General features: G+C 38.9%; 1 protein-coding gene and 1 long non-coding RNA gene across 7 annotated transcripts in view; both read right to left on the bottom strand.

Annotated features, from left to right (window-relative positions):
* CA10 (carbonic anhydrase 10) overlaps nucleotides 1-20,278 on the bottom strand; it is a 257,475-nt gene that overhangs the window by 104,712 nt on the left and 132,485 nt on the right. The gene's annotated exons all lie outside the window — the stretch shown is intronic.
* Nucleotides 15,917-19,560, bottom strand: LOC128816790 (uncharacterized). The gene is made up of 3 exons (XR_008440018.1): nucleotides 19,113-19,560; nucleotides 17,500-17,643; nucleotides 15,917-16,031 (listed from the first exon to the last, which is right to left on the bottom strand). It is a non-coding gene; the product is annotated as an uncharacterized LOC128816790 (long non-coding RNA).

A 20,278-nucleotide genomic window follows, 5' to 3' on the forward strand; every position in this document is an offset into this window, starting at 1 on the left:
CACAGCCCAAATATCGGAAATGCACAGACTATAACATGACGGTTTTGCAGCCAGATCACCCTAGTTGGGCCACAGGCAGAACGTGGACAGTAGTCCTCAAAGGGCCAAAAGAGTGGGTGAATGTACGAATTATCAGGCTCCAACCACTAGCACCCCGACCGGTAGGACCCAATAAAGTTATTAAAGACGAGCTGAAAGGGAAAAACATAACCCATCCCAAAACCTTGCCCACAAAGGCCACTGATATCCCGACCGGCCATGCGGATGCCTTCCAGATAGGCCGCTTAGCTGAGTCAGACTCGGACCCAATCTTTCGCATGCTAGAAGCTACCTTTCTATCCTTGAACGAATCCAACCTGAACCTAACCAATTCCTGCTGGCTTTGCTACGATGTTAAACCTCCTTTCTACGGAGGAGTTGCTTTAAACACCCCCTTCAGTTACTCCACAGCTGATGCCCCCCACCAGTGCAGATGGGACACTCCCCGCAGAGGAATCACCCTGAGTCAAGTCATAGGCCAGGGCAAATGCTTTGGCAATGCGGCCTTAGCAAAGCAGAAAGGCAACTTCTGTACCGAAGTTGTCAAGCCCAACAAAAAGATCAATAAGTGGGCGGTCCCATCCGCATCTGGGATGTGGGTTTGTCAGCGATCTGGGGTGAGTCCTTGTGTGTTCCTTGCCAAATTCAGTGACGCTATTGACTTCTGTGTCCAAGTTCTGATTGTTCCTAGGGTCCTGTACCACTCAGACGAAGAGGTATACCACCTTTTTGAGGAACCTGGCCGGCTCCACAAAAGAGAAATAATAACAGGTGTAACTATCGCAATGCTGCTTGGCCTGGGAGCAGCTGGCACAGCCACGGGTGTCTCAGCCCTCATGACCCGACACCAAGGGCTTGCTCAGCTGCAAATGACCATCGATGAGGACTTGCAGAGGATTGAGAAATCCATCTCCTTTTTAGAGAAATCAGTCTCCTCGCTTTCGGAAGTGGTCTTGCAGAACAGGTGAGGACTAGACCTCTTGTTCATGCAACAAGGAGGACTGTGTGCCGCCTTGAAGGAAGAATGCTGCTTTTATGCGGACCACACGGGAGTCGTTAAAGACTCCATGGCAGAACTCCGAGATAGACTGGCTCAGAGAAAGAAAGACAGGGAAACTCAACAGAGCTGGTTCGAATCCTGGTTCAATCAATCGCCATGGCTCACCACTTTAATTTCCACCCTGATAGGTCCGCTAGCGACACTGCTTTTAGCTCTTACCTTTGGACCATACCTGCTGAACAAGCTGGTCTCATTTGTTCAAGCTCGCCTAGAACAGGCCAACATTCTGTTTATAGGCCAGCAACAAATGCTGTAAACCAAAAACTGAGAACACTGCCAGTCACAAAAGTTTTCTAAACTTGCCTTGCGAAGATTACTCAGGTTTACCAAAACCCCTTTTCCCTTATCAAATTATAACTTTGTACCTCACCTTAGTGCCTAAGTTTATGAATACCTCATTTATTAGTAAAAAAGCGGGGGGGGAGATGTGGTAGATAGGGACAGGCGAACGGAAGATTTCAGGATGTGACGGAAAGCAAGACCCTTCCCCCCCTCATCCTGCGATAGGTAATCAATCACCCCTGAGACAGGTAGCCCCTCCTAACTCCAGTAGTTTTCCACTCCTTACTAACTCTAGCCGGACTCACCGTCCCCCTTTGACGTAGTAAGACCCCTTGACTATTTAACCTCACAAGATAAGGTAATAAATGCCATTTGACCATCCACCACACTGGTGTCTGTGCATGTCAGTGGCCCGAGTGACCCGAGTGAGGCCGGGTTGCCATGCTGTGTCTTGAAACCAGGTCGCCTGCCTTCTCAGCAGAAGGCAAAATGCTGCACACCAGGAGCTCTCCAGTTTTAATGCTGCATCCATGGCTCTGTCAGTTAGCAGTATTTGGGTTAATAGGAGCATGAGCTGACCATTGACTTCTCACAGATTTGGATGCAAACCCTTTCCTCAGGGACTGTCAACAGCTCAGTGCACAATTTCATCAATTCTCCCCTTTCTAACAGCTTGGTTTGGCTTGCAAATTGTATCCAAGTCGAGGTTTTTTTGCTGGAAAAGAAGCCTCGTTTCCTTGGCATTAGGCAAGGAAAGTTTTCAAGTTTCCTTTGGAAATTAAAGGTGGAAGGACTTTGCTTGAGATGAATTCTCTAGGTCTGGACTCAGTTACAGAAACAATTCCAGGAGAAACAGCCTCCTTCCCCCAAATCAACGCTCTTCAGTAGGAAAACTGTTCCATACAAACAGCAGCTTAGCAACTGCCAGGAGTGATATCCTAGTTCTGCTGAAGAAAAAGAGACTTCTATCATGGATTTCAGTACAGCCAAATTTTCTTTCCAGGTCATTTGAATCCCTATCTCACAGCTGGTTGCCAAGGTTTCAAAGCAACACAGAATGGGTTCTGGCAGTTGGATGCTGCTGGAATACTGGATTCCATACTCCTGCCTGCTGCATTTCTTCAGCCAGAGCTGGTCTGAGGCAGCAGCAGCTGCAGGCTGCCAGTGCAGAGACATTTCGTGAGTAGGAAAGGGATTTTTCAGGTTTATATGCATTGCCTATCTGCAGTTATGGCTGCTGGAGACACAGCACAGCTCAGTGTGCTGATGATCAACCCATCTGTGGGATTTTCAAGGAAATACCACATTCTGGTATTTAACCGACAGTAAAGGTAAACACAACTGCTCACTGCTCTGCTTAATGACTGTGGCATAAAAGAATGTCCTCATGGTAGGATATTCTAGCAGGCTTCATCGTGACTAATAATCAGTCTGTGACTTTTCATTCATTTTTCAGCAAGAGAACTGGTCAGTGTTAGGCCAAGAAAGTCAAAAAGTCTTTTGTTGCTTTCAGTTCTTCATGGTCTTAGAATTTCTAACCAGCTCTATGGGTACCAAAAGGAGTTTTTCAGGGAAGCCTGAAGAAATTAGAATAATTAGGAAATTATTGAACTTCAGGAGGGATTTGATGCCCAATTTTTTAAAGATCTACCTAAATCTGTCTTCACATATGAATTTTTCTGAGTTAGAAGTCATAAGAAACACAGGCATCTCTTTTATCCTAAAAATATAATTTTATAATATCCTTGAAACATCAATATATGAAGCATCAGGCATGACCTGATCACTTTACTGAATGTTCTCCAAACCATAGAGAATATTTCCAACATAATTATTTCTTCTGCAGTATCTTCTCCTTTTGGACTTCACATCTAATTCACAAACCTTTCTTTCATACTGATATATTATCCTTGTTCACCTGAGAAAAACCCCACCCTGACTTGTGTGCAGTCACTAACACTAGTTACAGATGTTCATTAGTTTTCCTTCCCTTGCAATCTTTCTTGGCATTAAAAATACTGTCCATTGTTCTGCAGCAAGAAAGTACATTTAGGATATTCATACACACATGGATACATGTTCACTGTGTGATTGCCCGATATGGAATACTATGAGGAATAAAATATTTACAGACAGCCCTAACCCCTAAAAGAGATTTAAGGAAATGTGTGTGGGTGATCCAGTTACTACTGCAGGAGTCTGGAATGACTGTGTATTTTGAATTTGTATGGATTTTTTGTTGCTACCTTTCAAGTTCAGAAGCTGTTTCACAGTGTAAAGTCTTTAAATTTACGACAGGGTTTGTATTTTTTTTTAACTGTCAGAAAACAGGAGTTGGAACAATCTCATGTTTCCATGTTAGGAAGTCTATAAAAAATAATCTTTTTCTTTATGTTCCACTTTGTTTGTTGAGTTCTTGTGGATGATCTTGACAAATCAGATTTTCTGCTATAGAGCTTGCAACAGAGCTTGCAAAAACCCACTTATTGTAGAAAGAATTTAATATTTAATGTAGTTGGATTCAGCCCTGCACTGGGCCTTTCCCTTCTTACTCATTCTTTGCTTCCAGGTTCTCTTTACAGCTGTTCAAAACTGAATGAATAAGCATAAAGAAAATAGAAAAGTACCTTTTCCAAATGTGAAGTAATTGTTACAGCCTGGTTTCAGCTGCAGAGTCCTTGCAATGCATTAGGATTTCTGCCTGCTGCTGCTGAATTTGGAGGGTTGGGATGAGTTTAGACATGGGAGTGAGAGGTGACTGAACAGTGCTGCGCCAGGAGAATTCTTTGTGCTCATTTAGCCATCCCTGTCTTGAGTCCTGGGCATCCAGGGCAATAAGCTGCTTGGCTGCCATCAAATTTCAACTAGGGAATGGTCCCCAGCAGCACCAGGGACTTCTGACCCTTGCTCAAGCCTAAATTGTCAGGCCCAAAGGCAATGAATGGTCAACTGTGCCTGGGCTGCTGTGGCAGCTCTGGGCACCTCTCTGCATCCTCAAGTGCATATTCTCATTCCCATGGACCTGTGGAGATGCAGAATGAGCTGCCTTTATTTACCGGGTCCCTGGAGGAATTTGGGAATGAGCTGCATTAAGAAGTTGCTGATGCCTTGTGGGAAATCTCTGAAACACATTTTGTTTGGAATCGATTCTTTATGTGCCCCATAGCATATTTTCTCTATCTCTTTTCTTTTGCAATAGAATCTTTATAAGATAAGTTGTTGCCTTTTTGGGGGCAAGATTTCCATTACTGTCTCATCTCAGACTGAATTTCCATGTTTAAGTATATGCTGTTTGAAGCAGCAATTAATGCAAACTCTATTCCCCAGAAAGAAGAGGTTTAGATTTTTTCTTAGGAAGGATGAACAAAAAATCAGGGAGAGGTATTTGCTCAAAAATTCTGTTAACTTGCCTGATGAGGGTGCAAGAGGGATATAAAAGAACGAGGAGAGGTCTTTTCCCCTCCTTCTATCCTAGCTGGTAATTTTTAGGCACATCTTTTGTTTCTTCTCAGGATGACCTGAGAGGGTTTCAAACCAAGGCCATGTTCTGCAGAATTAAATATGACAGAAGAATTGTCATCACTTATTTTGTTTTAGGGTTTGTTTTTTTTTTTGCAACACAAATAACATAGTGCACAGTAAGTGCATTGGATATTTTGGGACTCCACCATCTCCCATTTCACTGCTGTCATCTCAGTTTTTCAGCAAAACAGTATTTTAATAAGAATGAGCCAAGAATGTTGGCCAGGACAATATCTGAATCTATCTACAATTCTATGAATTCTTCTGCTTTCATGTAACTACAAACTCTGCAGGTATGGTTAGACAAACTCTGTCTGCAATTACACATGAGTAAGTGTATTTTCCATAGATTATACTTTGAATTACTACCAGAAAATATTAGTCTTCTTCAGTGTAATGTGTGAGAGGAATCAGGTGGAATCACAGCAGCATTTATTTGTTGTCAGAACATGGGGCTGGGGCAGTGGTTTGACAGCCACAGGCCTAGCCAGCTCTCCACAAGGGCTGGTAAGGAAAATTAAATCATTGATGTAATTAAATTACAGAATCAGTAAAATACAGTTAACTTAACTTGCATTTCAGAGGTGAAATTCTGTTGGTCTCTTCCAACCCAAGCCATTCTATAATTCTATGATAATGACAACAGAGTGACATAGAGAACTGCAATTTCTTAACTTTTGGTTAACAGTGACCACTGCAGTTGCTACTGCATGTATTTCAGAAAATGAAATTTTAATGCTGAAGGAAAGTCTTCACTTGCAAAAAATACACAAAAGAATAATGGTAATTTTTTAATGATGGAATTTATGTTTTAGGATTAGATCCAGTCCTAAATACAGCTGGATAATATCAGTGATTTGTATATAATTAAAAGCGAAAGATCTCCTCCTCCTCTGATGTTATTAGAGCAAATCCCAGGTGGGAGCAGGAGTAACAGCATTTGTCTCTTTGCAACTGAGAAGTCTAATAAAGAACTGCTTTATCCTGCCTTTGTAGAGAGTTTCATTAAACTGAACTGAAATCTCAAGTAGCTTTATGTTTGTTCAAAAATACTACACAATGTTTAAAGGTGCTTTACCAGGACTAAGCTGCTTCTGTTGCCTAATACTGTGCAATAGCTCCCACTGGAGCTACTACTAAAATAAGATAATTTTCTACAATAAATAAAGAAAGAAATGCATAAAAGACATTAAAACATATGAAGCTAAACAGTTTATTGTTGTTGGAGAATTGGCTGTATATGTGATTGCACAGGATTGCCTGTTAAGGATTTATTCCTCCATTTTGAGGATGCTCAGTACCCTAAATATTAGTTTGTGTTTAATAACAAATTCCTAAAGCCACTGGGGGACCCATTTGCAGAGCTACTGCAGTGATTTTCTTCTCATTCTGGTTTTATAAGGATGCTGTTCAAATAGGGTGAAGTATAGAAGTGCCAAATTCAGAAAACTCTTTATTTTCCAGAAGTTACATAAAATCCCTTTTTAGCCACTGCTTTCAGTTTTCACTGAGCACTTCTGCTAAAAATATTTACTGTTTTCAAACCATTACATCGCAAAAGTGTAAATGACAATTTTGAATAACTCATTTGCAATTAAATCCATCTTTTAATTCCATTAAAAAAAAAAAAACAAACAAAAAAAAAAACCAAAAAAGCAAGGTTAAGATGCTCCAGTGACCAGAAATATTCATTTTATTTACACATATGTATCAGAGCCTTTCCAGAACATGGCAAGTGCAAGGACCTCATCCCCTATGAGCAACACCCAGGAATTAAAAGAGGCACTCCAGTGCTACTGAGAACATATCCTAATTTAATATATTGAGAACTTTTCACTAATAGGCAGATTTTAGGAACAAAAATAAGGATGCAAAATTAGTGTAGCATTAAAAAAAAAAAAGACTGTCAGAGAAAATTTCACCTTTGGTTTCAGAGCACAGAGATGGATGAGGAGGGTGAGGGAAGAGTGGCAGCAGGAGTGGCTCCTCTCTCTCAAGTACCAGAGAGACCAGGGAGAAATCCCTTGGAATAAAGAGCAGGTGCTTCACACTCATTATTTTATTTTAATATCATTATTTTTAAGCAATATTTACCCTCCTACCATGTGGCATTGCCTTCTCGTTATTGCTATTAGTACAGATTTTTGCACAGAACTGAAGTTGGAACTTTGCAGAAATGTTTTAATGACTCTGAAACAAAGGGACTTTCTCAAAAATCACAGGGGTTTTGCTGCTGGGGCTGCACCATGTTCCAAATGTGGCCAGGTTTTACTGCTCCTGTGTTGTCTCCAAAGCACATCAGCCTGTTGTTGTCAGGCACATCCTCTAGAATCCTAATTTTCTGCTGGCTCCCAACTGCCTGTACAGTGCAACAGATTCCAGACCAGTGCACTTAACCCAGAAAAATGACATCAGCAATTATTTCTATCCTTTCACCCTTAAATTACTATCTCATTCTAGAGTTCTGAATATTACCTTCATTCAGAAGCAGCAAGGCAAGACACAAGTGGCTTATATTTTTCAAGTAAGTGTTTTGGAGCAGGTCTTCACAGAAGAATAGTTTACAAATTTTCACTGATTATTTATGATAAATGGTAAATGTTTTTTAATCTCAGCAGGAAACTCACTCTTAACACTTAGTGTAGCACAATGTAAAATAATATTACAGTTCTCTAGCATTAACTTATCTTGATTATTTTAATGATTTGGTATTTTTATTGTTATGCTGGATTATAAAAAATGCAGTATAATTTAATTTTTACCTTCACATGTGCAGAAAACACTGGAGGCATTAAAATGATGAAAGAAGTGTTATGCTAATCTCACAAAAAAGGATGCAAAAATTATTTATGTTACTTTCGTCTCCTATTTGCAGTTCATTAAGTTATTGTCTTCTTGTAATGACCAAGTGAAAATTAAAGTACTTCAGAAATCTACAGAGCACAACTTAATCAGACTGCACATTGATCTCTAATGCTAGAAGGCAGAAGGCAGCCGTATGATTGAACAAATCTTTTAAATGCGTATTTTTCCTTTAAAAAGCAAGATATGATGCATGAGAATGATTTATTTTTAATATACTTCCAGTTTATAATGTAATATGATACCCTGCACTTGCTTTTTTTACTCACTGAAAACTGAAATCTAGAATAAAATAGGTACCTCTGAGGTTATGTATCTCCTTTTACTCTCTGTAGTATGTAGGATCTGTGACTCTGGGAAATGGGATATTGTTTCTAACTAATGAACTCCCAATTCTCTCAAAAAAAGCATCATTTACATTCCTTTGAAACATGAAACATGAGTTACAATTAGGTAACAGTAGATGGTAAAAATATCTTCAACCTATTTGCTGTCCTTTCTCCAAGAAGAGTTTTTTAACAACTTAATGAGATGGCAGTTTGAATTCCAATCACATATTTGAAATGCCTCTGATTTTGTAAGGTTACTGCAAGGCTGTAATTCATAAAAATCTAATTCATAGAATCTGATCCTCTGGAAAGAATAGTAAGAACTTGCATGTAACACTACAGTGCAGTGTAGTAGTGATTCTGCTCCAACAACTTCTACTAGTGTTCAAGAGAAAAAAAGCCTAAATCTAAATTTCAAAAGGAATACAGAAATTTAGAATGGAAATCTAAAAGGTTAAAAGGAGTTTTTTCCCCCTTTCCTATTGAAATAACAAACATTAATACCCCTTGCCTACCTAAAACTTTCTGTGCTAATAGGTCATTACTTATGTCTCACAATTAAGTTTTTATACACTTTCATTCCAGAACGATCCCATAGTACCATCCCTTTCTCAAAAGTGGAATTCTAGGGCTGTATTCTACAGCTTCCACTTGTTTGTTCCAATTACAAAAATATGATGTGCTAAAATAGCAGTAGCAAATTTTAACATGTTTCCTTTCCTTTTGGAGTTTGGGAGTCAACACTCTTGGAAAATCTTGGCACTACTGCAGTTCACATTTTTTTGGTTTTATTGCCTGCAAGTGCAGACATGGAAATTGGAGCCAAAAGCATTCTCCCCAAATGTTACTGTAAAAGAGCTACACCAGGACAGGATGGAGATTTCTGAGCCTCCAGGAGTTTGCTGTAGTTCCATGTCATGCATGAGGAAAAACCCTCCAGCACTTTGAGCTATTTCTGAAGTATATTCTCCCTTTTTCCCCATGAAACTGTTATTGCAGGTCAAATAAACTCACAGGGAATTAAAATCTACTTCTAAAATTACCAACTTCTTTTTCACTTTCAGCTGCTCCTGTTTCCCCTACTTTATTTGCTGTTGAACTTGCCTGTTCAACAGAGCAATCCCTTCTCAGTGTAAACCAATACTGCCTCATCAGCAAAGCTGCTGGGTATTAAATACAGGATGATGGAGATAATTTTTAATCAGGTTAGTGCTTTAATTACTATAAATTAGATTTTATTTTTCTAAGCAAGCAAAGGGAATTATTTGGGCTTTTTAAAACACGAACTCTTTAAACAGTCCAAGTCATTTAGAAAACAGATAAGCATTTTCATCTTTGTTCTGATGTGACAGTAACTTTATGCCTTGAAGAGCATTTTTCTGTGAAAATAGGTCTCACAAACACCATGAAATTGAATTTAATGCTCATTGATGCCAAGCCTCCTAAATCAAAAAACCATAAGATTAAGCATGAAAACAAAACAAAACAAAAAAACCCACAAAAACAAAAACAAAAACACAAATAACCTACTCATAGGTAAAATTCAGTACATAAACCAGTAATTCCTGCCTGGGAACCCCTGTTCTATATTTTCATGGGATTAAGCCCTGCAAGCAGTGCATTATCCTCATGTCCAACAATTAAGATTCCCTTGACTGGATCTCTGCACCCCTACACTCTTTTTAATCATACCTGATTTCAGAAAATGCACTTCCCAGAACAAATTTTTGTCAGCCAAGCCACATTTAATGAGCAAAATGGAATCATCTCAACAGCTGCAATTTCTGACATGAAAACACTTTACAAAAGGCACTGCTGATCTGCCAGTGACACATTTTACCCAGAAATATCCTACACTTAAATCTTTTTTGTCCAAATTACATGTTGAAAAGAGATTTTTTTTCCCCTCAAAATGCTTATCCAAAACTTGCCTAAAAGTAAGACCAATAAAGCCTGCCCCTTAATTTCAAGATAAGGGCCACATAATGGACATGAAAAACAAATGTGTGATGGGTTTGTGTGACAGAAGGCACGACAAACACCTTGTCACAACTTCATACATAAATCACATGGAAACGTTTCACATATGGATAATGGGAAATCTTGACCTTTGGCAAGCAAGACTTTGTCTTCCTGCTAAGTAACCCTAAGTCTCAGTTTTATGCCCTCTGTTTTGTTTTATAAATGGAAGTAATAGATAACACTCTGAAGGTATAGAAAATGAGATACTCCAGCAGCTTTCTTAATTGCTCAAGACTGTTCTGGACTTAAATTTATTTGGCACAGTGCACTGTTAACTGGACCTTTGGAATACAAACAGGATGGGAGCAGAGAGGACTTTAACACTCGAATATCATTCAAAACAAACCTGTAAAACAAAGTGAAAGGATGGAGACAAAGTTATTTATAAACTGAGAAATGACACTTCAGGTGTTTAATCTTTGCCTGGATTCAATTAATCAGTAGTGTTGCCTTTGTTGTCCATCTTGTTTCCTCCACCCCCTTTGGTTTTGGGGAGTCAGTAAAAAGATTCTTTGAAAACCCCTCCATTTACAGTAAGTCTGAGGATGTGAAAACTTCAGGAAACTTCTCCTACTTTCTGTGTAAACCTCCTGACAGGCAGAAATGCTCACAAGAGACCCTGCAGTGGAGTAATTTTCGGAGCTCTGCTATTGAGAGATTGCAGGGATGCTCTTGACCTCAGGTGGATTTTGGTGCTGTTGTGGGTAACTGGACTTGAGTTAGCTGAAATCACACAGTTACTGAGGGGATTGCAAGAAGCTAATATTGAGTAGGCCCAATGAGAAACCCTGGCAAGCTGAACACAGTTTTTGTTTTTACTTTCACAATAATGCATCAAGGAGTATCTGGGGTATTATATATCTGGGCAGAAGAGGATGTGTAATCAATAGACACACTGTAAGAGTATATCATGATCCTCTTGTATGTTTAAATATTAAACCCCTCACTATCTTTAGAGTAGGAACTCTCTGCCTTACAAGCCCTTTCTGTGATCATGGGATTCCATTTCACTTCTGAGAGTGACAGTGACAAAGCTTTCCTCTGTCCTTCCCTCCTTCCATGCTCGTGGTGTGTATAAAACTCTCTGCTACATTTCTGACTAATGTTTTCTTAACAGATTTTTTGAATGTTACTCATGATCAACTGAATTTGAAAGAATACAATATTTCTATTGTGTAATGAAAGAGGATATTTTATAGGTTTTTATATATTAGGTAATCAGCTTCACAGATGATCAAAGATTAAATGGATGCTGCTAAGAAAGATCTTCAGTCTTAAATCAGCTTTTCTGCTTTAAACCTTTCTCTTTAATCCTCAGCTTCAAGTAATTTTATCAATAGATACAATTGGAAAATCTTCTAAACTACAGAGGTATAATATAATCAGATGACCCTCAATGCTATCTTTTCTTTTCTTGAGATAAGCGTAAGAGAGCATAATTTGTCGTCTTATAAGCTGCACTGTACATCAGCAACAATATAAAATTATTAATAAACAAAAACTGGATCTTTTAAAAAACAAACTGAATCAACCTATGGCCTTTTTCTCAGTTACATAATATTTCAGAGACATTTCTATGTCAGGATTTAAGGCCAGGCTGTACAGTTCCAGGAGCACCTCCCAGCACATGTGTGCAGGACTCGTTAGGGCTGCAATGACCATGTCCTGCACTGTGCTCAATGCACCTGGACTGGAGTGGGAGGTAGCCAAGATAACCAGTTCCACCAGTTACCTCATCTACAGCATAAATACTTATGCAGTGGCATAAATAGCACACAAATGAAGGCTAAAAGATTTTTTTCTGAGATGGTTTGTGTCATCTACTTTTTTCTGAGTAATCTTATTTTTGCTATTTAATATATAATTATTTTGCTTTAAACTAATAGTCTTCTGTACCATTACACTTAGGGAAGACCAAAGGGTACCTACAGTGTACAATTTGCTCACCCATCATTTTTGATCAAATTGCTTCTGGAAATCTCTCTTCATGGATGCAGCCTCAGTGAAATTCAACAATTCCAATCACAGGAGCTGAATCCCACTTAGGAATCAGATTATTAACTCAGCTGCATTGGTATAAATCTGGAGTACTCTGAGTTGTATTACTCAGTTTATGCTGATTCACCCAGGCCAATCCCAACCTCAGCAGGCTTCAATCAAGTCCAAATACTCAGCTTAGTAAGGAAACTTTAAAAGCAGATTTGATATGAAAACATTCCCTGAGATCCTTGCCAACTGGTGCAGTATCATATCCAAAATAATGAATAGTAAATGCAATAATGGCAAAGTGCTATCACTACTGCAAAAAAGTCCACATAAAATGAGAAAAAACTGATCATAGGAAGTATAATGAAAGAAAAGAAAATAACCAGGATTTGGAAAATATTTTATGCCAATTTTAATTACTTTTAGCCTGACAGCAAGAAAAAGATAAACAGTTTTCAAATTAAAATGTCATCTTTAAACCTCAGTATTCTTGTTTATCAGATTGGGACATCTGATTTTACTGGTATTTAAACTGGGTTTGCAGAGATATTACTCCACTATTTCCAATGCAATTACTCCTGATTTGTAGAGTGTAAGAGAAAATACAATCCTACACTCTTTGTTTTGACAGTGTGCATATTTTTCCATGCAATTTAAATAATCAAATCCCTTTTTCTTCTTATTCATCGGTCACATCTCATGAAGTTGGTAAATACTTCACAACTCCAGTAAACAGCAGAAGAGGCATTTGGAAGAAAAACTACACATAATCATTAAAAAGACAGAGGATAAAAAACTACCAGAGCTGCAGGGCAGCAGTAGTATTATAGACAAACTCTACATTTGTATTCAGTAATAAAAATAAAACCAAATAAAAATTGTCACACCCTGTGCTATGGAGGCTCAACCTGCAAAATCAAACTGAAAAGAAATGAATAGAGATGCTTATAAACTGCTCTAGAAAAGGACACAGAGCCCACTTACACATTTTAGGTTAAAACATTTAAGATGGATATTACAAGCCCTGTGTTTCTAGGAAGAACATATGAAGTGGGGCTGAGAGAAATTTTTGACTGAAAAATAAATGCTCTTTGTTGTGTATATTAGACACTGACAGGTACCAATTGATGAAGACTTCATTTAGTGAGAGAGCAACTAAATATTGCAGCTGAATATTTTTAACCTCATGTAATAACAAACTTAAGAAGCATCACTGACAAGGAAAGTAGAGGAATGGGGGCTTCCTCTCAAAGCCATAGTGCCTTGTGTACATGAAGAAAAGAAAATCATCTTGCAAGGGTTCATCAGGATGTTTCTCACAGAACACTTTGCCCTGCTCAGTTTTGAGACTCTTAAGTACTAAGAGGATCAACTGCTTCACATGGGAGATTCCTTCATAGCCTACTAGCTCTCACTGTTGGAAACTTTTTCCTGATATTCAGCCTCAATTTTCTATTTATTTCTTCCCATAATTCTAGGTATATTGTTCTTATGGCTCAGCAGTGTAATCCAGGATCAAAGTCTTAGTCTTGCCTTTTACTATTTTACTGCCTTCTCATAATTTACAGCCTGCAAAACTCTCTAAGGAGATACTCAAGTGACCAACTGGAGAAGAAGAAGCATTTCCATGCCTTGGCACTGTTACCTGAGGACAGAGAACCTGTGATACATTACTCCTCTGAGTAGGATGTAGTGCCAGGCACAGGATTTGCCACCCTCCCTCTATAACCCTGCCCTGCCCATGAGTAGCATGATTTTTTTTTTTTTTTTTTTTTAATAATACACATCTAGGGCTAAATTGGACTCTGGTTCCCCATATCTGAGCATGTTAGGAATGAAAACACTTAGCAGCAGTACCTGGAGTTATTGGGATGGCTCAGAGCAGACACATGACATTTCATTTGACTTGAATCAGCATCTGAAACAAACTCAGGTGCTCAGAAAGTTTTAAATTTCCCCTCATAACTTTCAGTGTGGCAATTTTTCTTTATCTTGTCCCACCCATCCAGTGTCAACTGATGAAATCACAGAAACAATAAATGTGCCATGGCAGCTGCTTTCATTTATTCCTTGCTTATTGTTTGAATCCCATCTTGATAGTGCAGAGTATGTTGGATTACAAGGAAATACAAACAAAAGCAGAATGGTAACAATTATTCATTCTGCTGGTAAAGTATAGAAATCGGGGATTAAAGCCAAAGACCTGTAAGGATTCTTGTGCAGAACTTGTATGTTTTTCTGAAGTTTGTATTATCACAAGCTGGTGACTAAGCAAGTCTACACCATGTCACATTGGCCTCACTGGCCCTGTGCATGCTGTTTTTATCCTTTCCATCAACAACAAAGTCTTCCTTAATAGAAACCTAGATTAATTATTAATGCTATATGAGTAAATAAAAATGGAAACCTGGGTTCCTTTTTCCAGACCTAACATTTTTAGCCTAACACTAAACCTGTGGTACTCTAGCACTTTTAATTGTTAAAGTTTAATATGGTTCCAGTGCATGTTTCAAGCATTCTGTATTCAGCCATACTTAAAAAGCAAATAAGATAATGAAGTTAAAAATAGTCCCATAAAAATCCAGTTCTTTTAAACAAAGAACAAAGAAAATGTCAATGAAGATGAGCTACACTTTTTGTTTATTAAAGCTAGATTTGATTTTAACCTGTTAAGTTTTTGGCCTGTTTGACCTGGACAGTTTGGTTTGGGGCCAGTTTCTAACTGAAAGAGAAGAACCTACAGATTTATCCAGAAAACACATTGTCACTCAACTTTTCCAAAGCTCCAAACCTGTGTGCTCCATCAGCAGTTTATTTCTCACTGAATCTTCCCAGCACTGCTGTTTTTCTGTCCTGTAAAACTCACCTGCCAGCTCTGAGGATGTCAACCTCAAGCAGGGCTCTCTCCCTGCCTTGCTCCTGCTGTGTATCCCTTTCCTTCCCCCATTCCCCCCACAATAAAATGTCATCAGGTATCCACATTCTTCAGGGCAATAAAAACAGCATTACTGCTTTGATGCTGGTATTTTATAGTTCTGTGGACCAGGTAGAGCCTGGAAACAATGGAGGTGTATCCTGAGAAGTTGTGGTGCTTGCTCCTCCTCTGTTGTATTATCTGCTTAAATGTGCTTCGAGGATGCAGGAGGAGACAAAAGGAATAGGCAGAACTGATGCTTCTATTTTAACCCTCCTAAGAAGGTAGATTGCCCCAGTTTAGGAATTTCTGAGCATCTCAAAAGGTCCTCCCATCAAAAAACCAAATCATCCATAAAGATTGGGATCCAAACAGATGGAAGGACAGGCCCTCTGTTCTTTATTTGTAAAAGGGAATGGGAAAAATTTGCAAAACCAGTTTGGACAGCTTTTTCTCATATATTTCCCTCTTTTAGCCTTAACTCCAAAGGACATAATGTGACCCTTAGATTTTATTCAGGCTTCCCAGGGTAAGTTTGTATTGTTTCCAAGTGAGAACCCTCCCAGAGTATCAAACGAAAACTTTTGGGTGCTTTACTTTGTCCAAGAGAAGCTATGGGAATCAAATTAGGCCAAGCAGCAGCCTTAGGGAGCCTGACTGCAGGGGTGGGGTTGGAAACCAGCCAAAATACTGCTGTTAGCTCTGTAAATCTCCATTATACAACCCCTGAACCCTGTTTTAATTTTTGATGATGTTTTTGTGGCCTCCACAAAGCAGCTGCTCACTATTTGTGTTTCTCCTGTGCCAGGGGACTGCTAACATGGATTGGGCATCACAGCTATTAACCCAGGTGCTATGAAATATATAAAGCTATTTCCCAAAGAGAATTGCTTCCATCATCTTTATTTTTAAACAACTGTTAAAATTCTTCCTGTAGCTATCTGCCATCTCAGCTCACTCTGGAAATGCATTTCTCAAGCTGATGCTTCAGACAGCTTTAAAGGATGCCAGCAGCCTGCAGAGGAGCACAAAGAAAGTGAACAGAGATCACAAGATTGAAGATTTTACTTTTTCTTCTATTAGTATAAATCTGGAGTAATCTTAATATCCATTTTGCATGCACTGGTGTATACATGACTTCAGGCCCTAATGCTTTGCTTTGCTTCCCTCTCCTTGAACATGCTGGGTGGCAACACTGCTAATGAGACTATTCTAACTTCACAGCACTGCAAAAACCAAGACCATGGCTAAATTCAACTTTTTTATTTAACTTTTTTTTTATACTCTGTGCATATATAAATAAGCTATACCTATATAAATGCATAGGAAAGCATCCCAATATACTGAAAAATAACCTTGATAAAAACAGACTGGCTTTCTGAGGAACCACTGATAAAAAAATACATATAAATGATGCAATGGCTAAAATACATGACTGAGTGTATGTTGCTTTTCAAACCAGTAATTAGAAATGAAGCCTTTGTAAACACCTGCTTGGCTGTTTGAAGAACATTTCATAAAGAGTCTGATGAAACAAATTCAGATGAAACTGGAAGGGCTACACAGGTAACAGACAGCCAGTTCTACTGAGAAAGGAGCATTTCCACAGGAGGCTACTGGATGAACCACTGTTGACATTTTTATGTTCAGAATTCCAATTAATTGGATTCCAATTAATGCTTTTTATGGGTGAAATACTTATTTTTAAAGTGGATAAAAATAAGAATATTCAGCTGCTGCCAAAATGTCATGAGCATGGCAAACCCCAGAGGGACAGGCCTATGGCTTCAGCTCATTGGCATTTCATCACTCTAAGACTTTCCACAACTCCCTGTAAAGTTTTACATTGCCAAACTTATCTTATTTTCCCTATTCAGCTCTGAAAAGTTCCCAGTAATCTTAATTTCTACTCTTTCTTTCCCTTTGGTTTCTTTTTTTTTTTAAATCTGCCATCATCATGTACTGTGGCAGCTGTGTAGTGTGTAAACTCATGGCTTTATTTCTGATTTTTACACAAGACTGTCAAGACAAATCTGCTCAGGAGGGCACTGATTTGCCACTGGTATCTCAGGGCATGCCCTTGGCTTTGGAGTCATTACAATGAGAAAAGATTCCTTTATCCCTCATAAATATGAGAAACTTTCTTGGCTTGGTTGGATTATAAGGGGCTGATCATGCAGGTGAAAAGGGATCCTTTATCAGGAAAATTCCTAGAGTCCAACGTGAGGGGTTCACCTGCTACCTCTGTACCTCTGTAGAGGTGTGAGAAAGCACTTGAGAACACAATAAGAAATGCACCTTAAATGTGCATTTAATCTTAAATGTGCACCTTAAATCTGTGCAGGTGGGGAGTGTGTTATTAATACCGAACATTCTCAGCTGTGAGACCTGGTGAGCCCCTGGTGGACACAGGTCCACTTTGTCCAGGGAACTGGATGTGAGGTTCACAAGGGGGTTTCACTTGCCAAGTTATTTACTTGTACCTGTGGTGCTCTGCTCTGGCAGTGGGAAATGGTATTGTCATTAGGTGGTTGAGCATGGTCAGAGAGACAGAAGTTGTCAGAAGGTCTGGATATAAGGGGAAGGCTCTTACTGGTGGAGTGTTGGTCCTGGGTCTCTAAGCTTCACTGAAAATGGGTGAAATGAAGAAAAAATGGACAATTATCCCACAGATGTTTTTTCCATTGAGCTTCTCCTGATGTTTCTTTGCACAGCAGATGCAGCCTGAATGAAACCTGAATGCTGGGTAAGGGGTGGGTAATAGCTCTGTTTTCCCAAATCTGTCTGTTACTGCTCTTCCTTAATTTCCCCTCTGTTTTTCATAAGACCTTCTTTATATTGTTCTACTTTTGAGGCCAGAGTTCTAAAAGCTGAATTGCTGATTAAGGCCTATTTTGCCTTTTCCAGATCTGCATTGTGTCTTTAACCTTGCTCCAAGACAAAGACAGGCAGAAACAACCCCTGCCGTGAGTGCTCAAAGTGCACCTGGCACAGGGGCAGGAGGAAGATGGGATTCCACCCTGACAGGTTTCTGCCAAGGCTGTGCACAACCACAGGTGCAGCAGGACACTTGATATAGAAGTTTTATATTGGACTACTCTGCTAGTCAAGCTTCTTCCTTGAGAAACAATTCCACGTGCTCAGTGAAGTTCTCCACACAACCAGCAGAACATTTTCATGGGCACTTTTTCTGTCAGCGTGTCTGGCCACCTAAAATAACTTTTTCTGTAGTTATCTGAAAACCCATACTATCTTTCCTTTCCTGTTTGTCTGCATTTCCTTGAATTACATCTGTTCTCCAGATTTCTTCATAGCCTTCTCATTTGAAATATAAACATGAGGAGTGTGAAATATAAACACTGCCTTGACATTCAGCCCTCTCTTTGATGGTCCGGCTTTCTCTAGTCTGGAACATGTCTCTTCTAGAACAACATATTTTTTGCTGACAGAGATTTCACCATGTTTAATACAGAAAACTGCAAATCTGTCCTGTTCAACTCATAACATCAGTGTGGCTATTTTTACATGGGCTAAAAATGGGATGGTGGGGATTGTGCATCAAGTTCACCAATTTTAGACTGGAATATTAGGAAAAAGTATAAAATGGACAGAATGTGCTGTATTTCCAAGATGACAGGTTTGCAAGTGCCTCTCTGATCAGCAAATCAGTCAGTTGTCTACCAAAGAAAAGCTGAGCATAAAACAATGCATTCAGTGATAGGATGAACAGAGAAGTGGAACAGGATCTTAAGGGAATACTTTAAAAACACAGATTTCTGGCATTCCAGACAGCTGTGAGAAAATAGGTTTGGTTTGTGAATGTTCAACAAAGCTGAAGCCTGTCAGCTCAGTAATGTGACATGTTTAACCCAAACACTTCTAAACATTTGCATGGGGGATTTTTTAGCACTGTATTAATTCAATGAACAATGTAAACTTGTGGTGTCAGAGTAAAACTGTAGTTATATATCCATGGATTTACATCAGTACATGTTTATATATAAGGCATTTCAAATAGGCTTAACTCATATTATGGGTTGGTTTATTTTTTTTTTCTGAATTATTCATGTACAACCTGTATTTTAACAGTTCTTACCTGAATTTCAGAGATGTGAAATGGTTCCAACTCACTATGAACATGCAGTACAGTCAGCACACTCCTCATTTCTTAATGGAGTACTGGGCAGAAATATCCTGCAATCTCTTTGTAAACATTTACACTCTCTTGACAGCACAACTTAATCCTGTTAACAAGAGGCTAGTGGCACAAAAGGCACAGTCTGTGGAAACATAGTGTTTCACAAGTCACTGAAGATGTTTAGTTGGTGTCAAATTATATGGGGATATGTTACAGGAACATTTCAGTTCTACTCATCTGTAATGCTAAAGCACAATACTTTATTCATAGATAATGATAAGATATTTCTGGGTCATGTCCTGGTGTTTCATTATTTATTTGAAAAATGCATTGAAATAAATGCAGTAATCTGTATAAGGAAGGAAAAAAAAGTGGTTTCGGCCCTATATACACCATTATCACCATTATTACTTCTGCAAATCAAAATATGCTAGAGTTAATGGACCCACCCTTTCAAAATCTACCCAGAGGACTAGTTCTCCAAAGAGATATTACCAGTGGTGCCACATGTGTGTGGGAACCACAGGCACAGTAGAACAGAATATAAATATATTTTTCAGAAATTTCAAGAGCACACAGACATTGCTGCCCTGACCATCAAAAGCTCCTCATTCTTTTCATTTCCTAGTAAACAAACTGCCATTTTCACAAGTGCTGACATTTCAGCAACATCCATTGTTCTGAAATCATAGGTGTTTAGAAGAATATTTATCAATCATTTCCGTAATCCGAGGCCCAATCCCACAATCACAGGAAGGGTTGTGGGATGAGTCACACATGTAAATTCAAAGCAGCTCCATTGTCCAACTAATTATTTTTCACAGCATGAACCAAGTGCATTTTGACAGGTACAAACATCTACCTCACCCAGGTGGCAGTGGAAGATGAGGCCCATCAGAGAAATGCTGCCTCACAGGTAACAAAGGGTAACTCCATTCCAAAGCTATATATCTCTCCTGATGGAATAATAATTTCCTTGCAAAACTTACATTAGTCAGTCCTAATGCAGAACTGTAAGAAACAGTTTCTGCCATTTACCCTCTGCAGGATGTAAATTAACTTGAAATCCTCTTCAAGTGTTTGGGCTGTGAAAGGAAGAAAGGAGGGAAGATGAAACAAAAGAG

This window comes from Vidua macroura, chromosome 19, assembly GCF_024509145.1.
Source record: "Vidua macroura isolate BioBank_ID:100142 chromosome 19, ASM2450914v1, whole genome shotgun sequence".
Taxonomy (NCBI): Eukaryota; Metazoa; Chordata; class Aves; order Passeriformes; family Viduidae; genus Vidua; species Vidua macroura.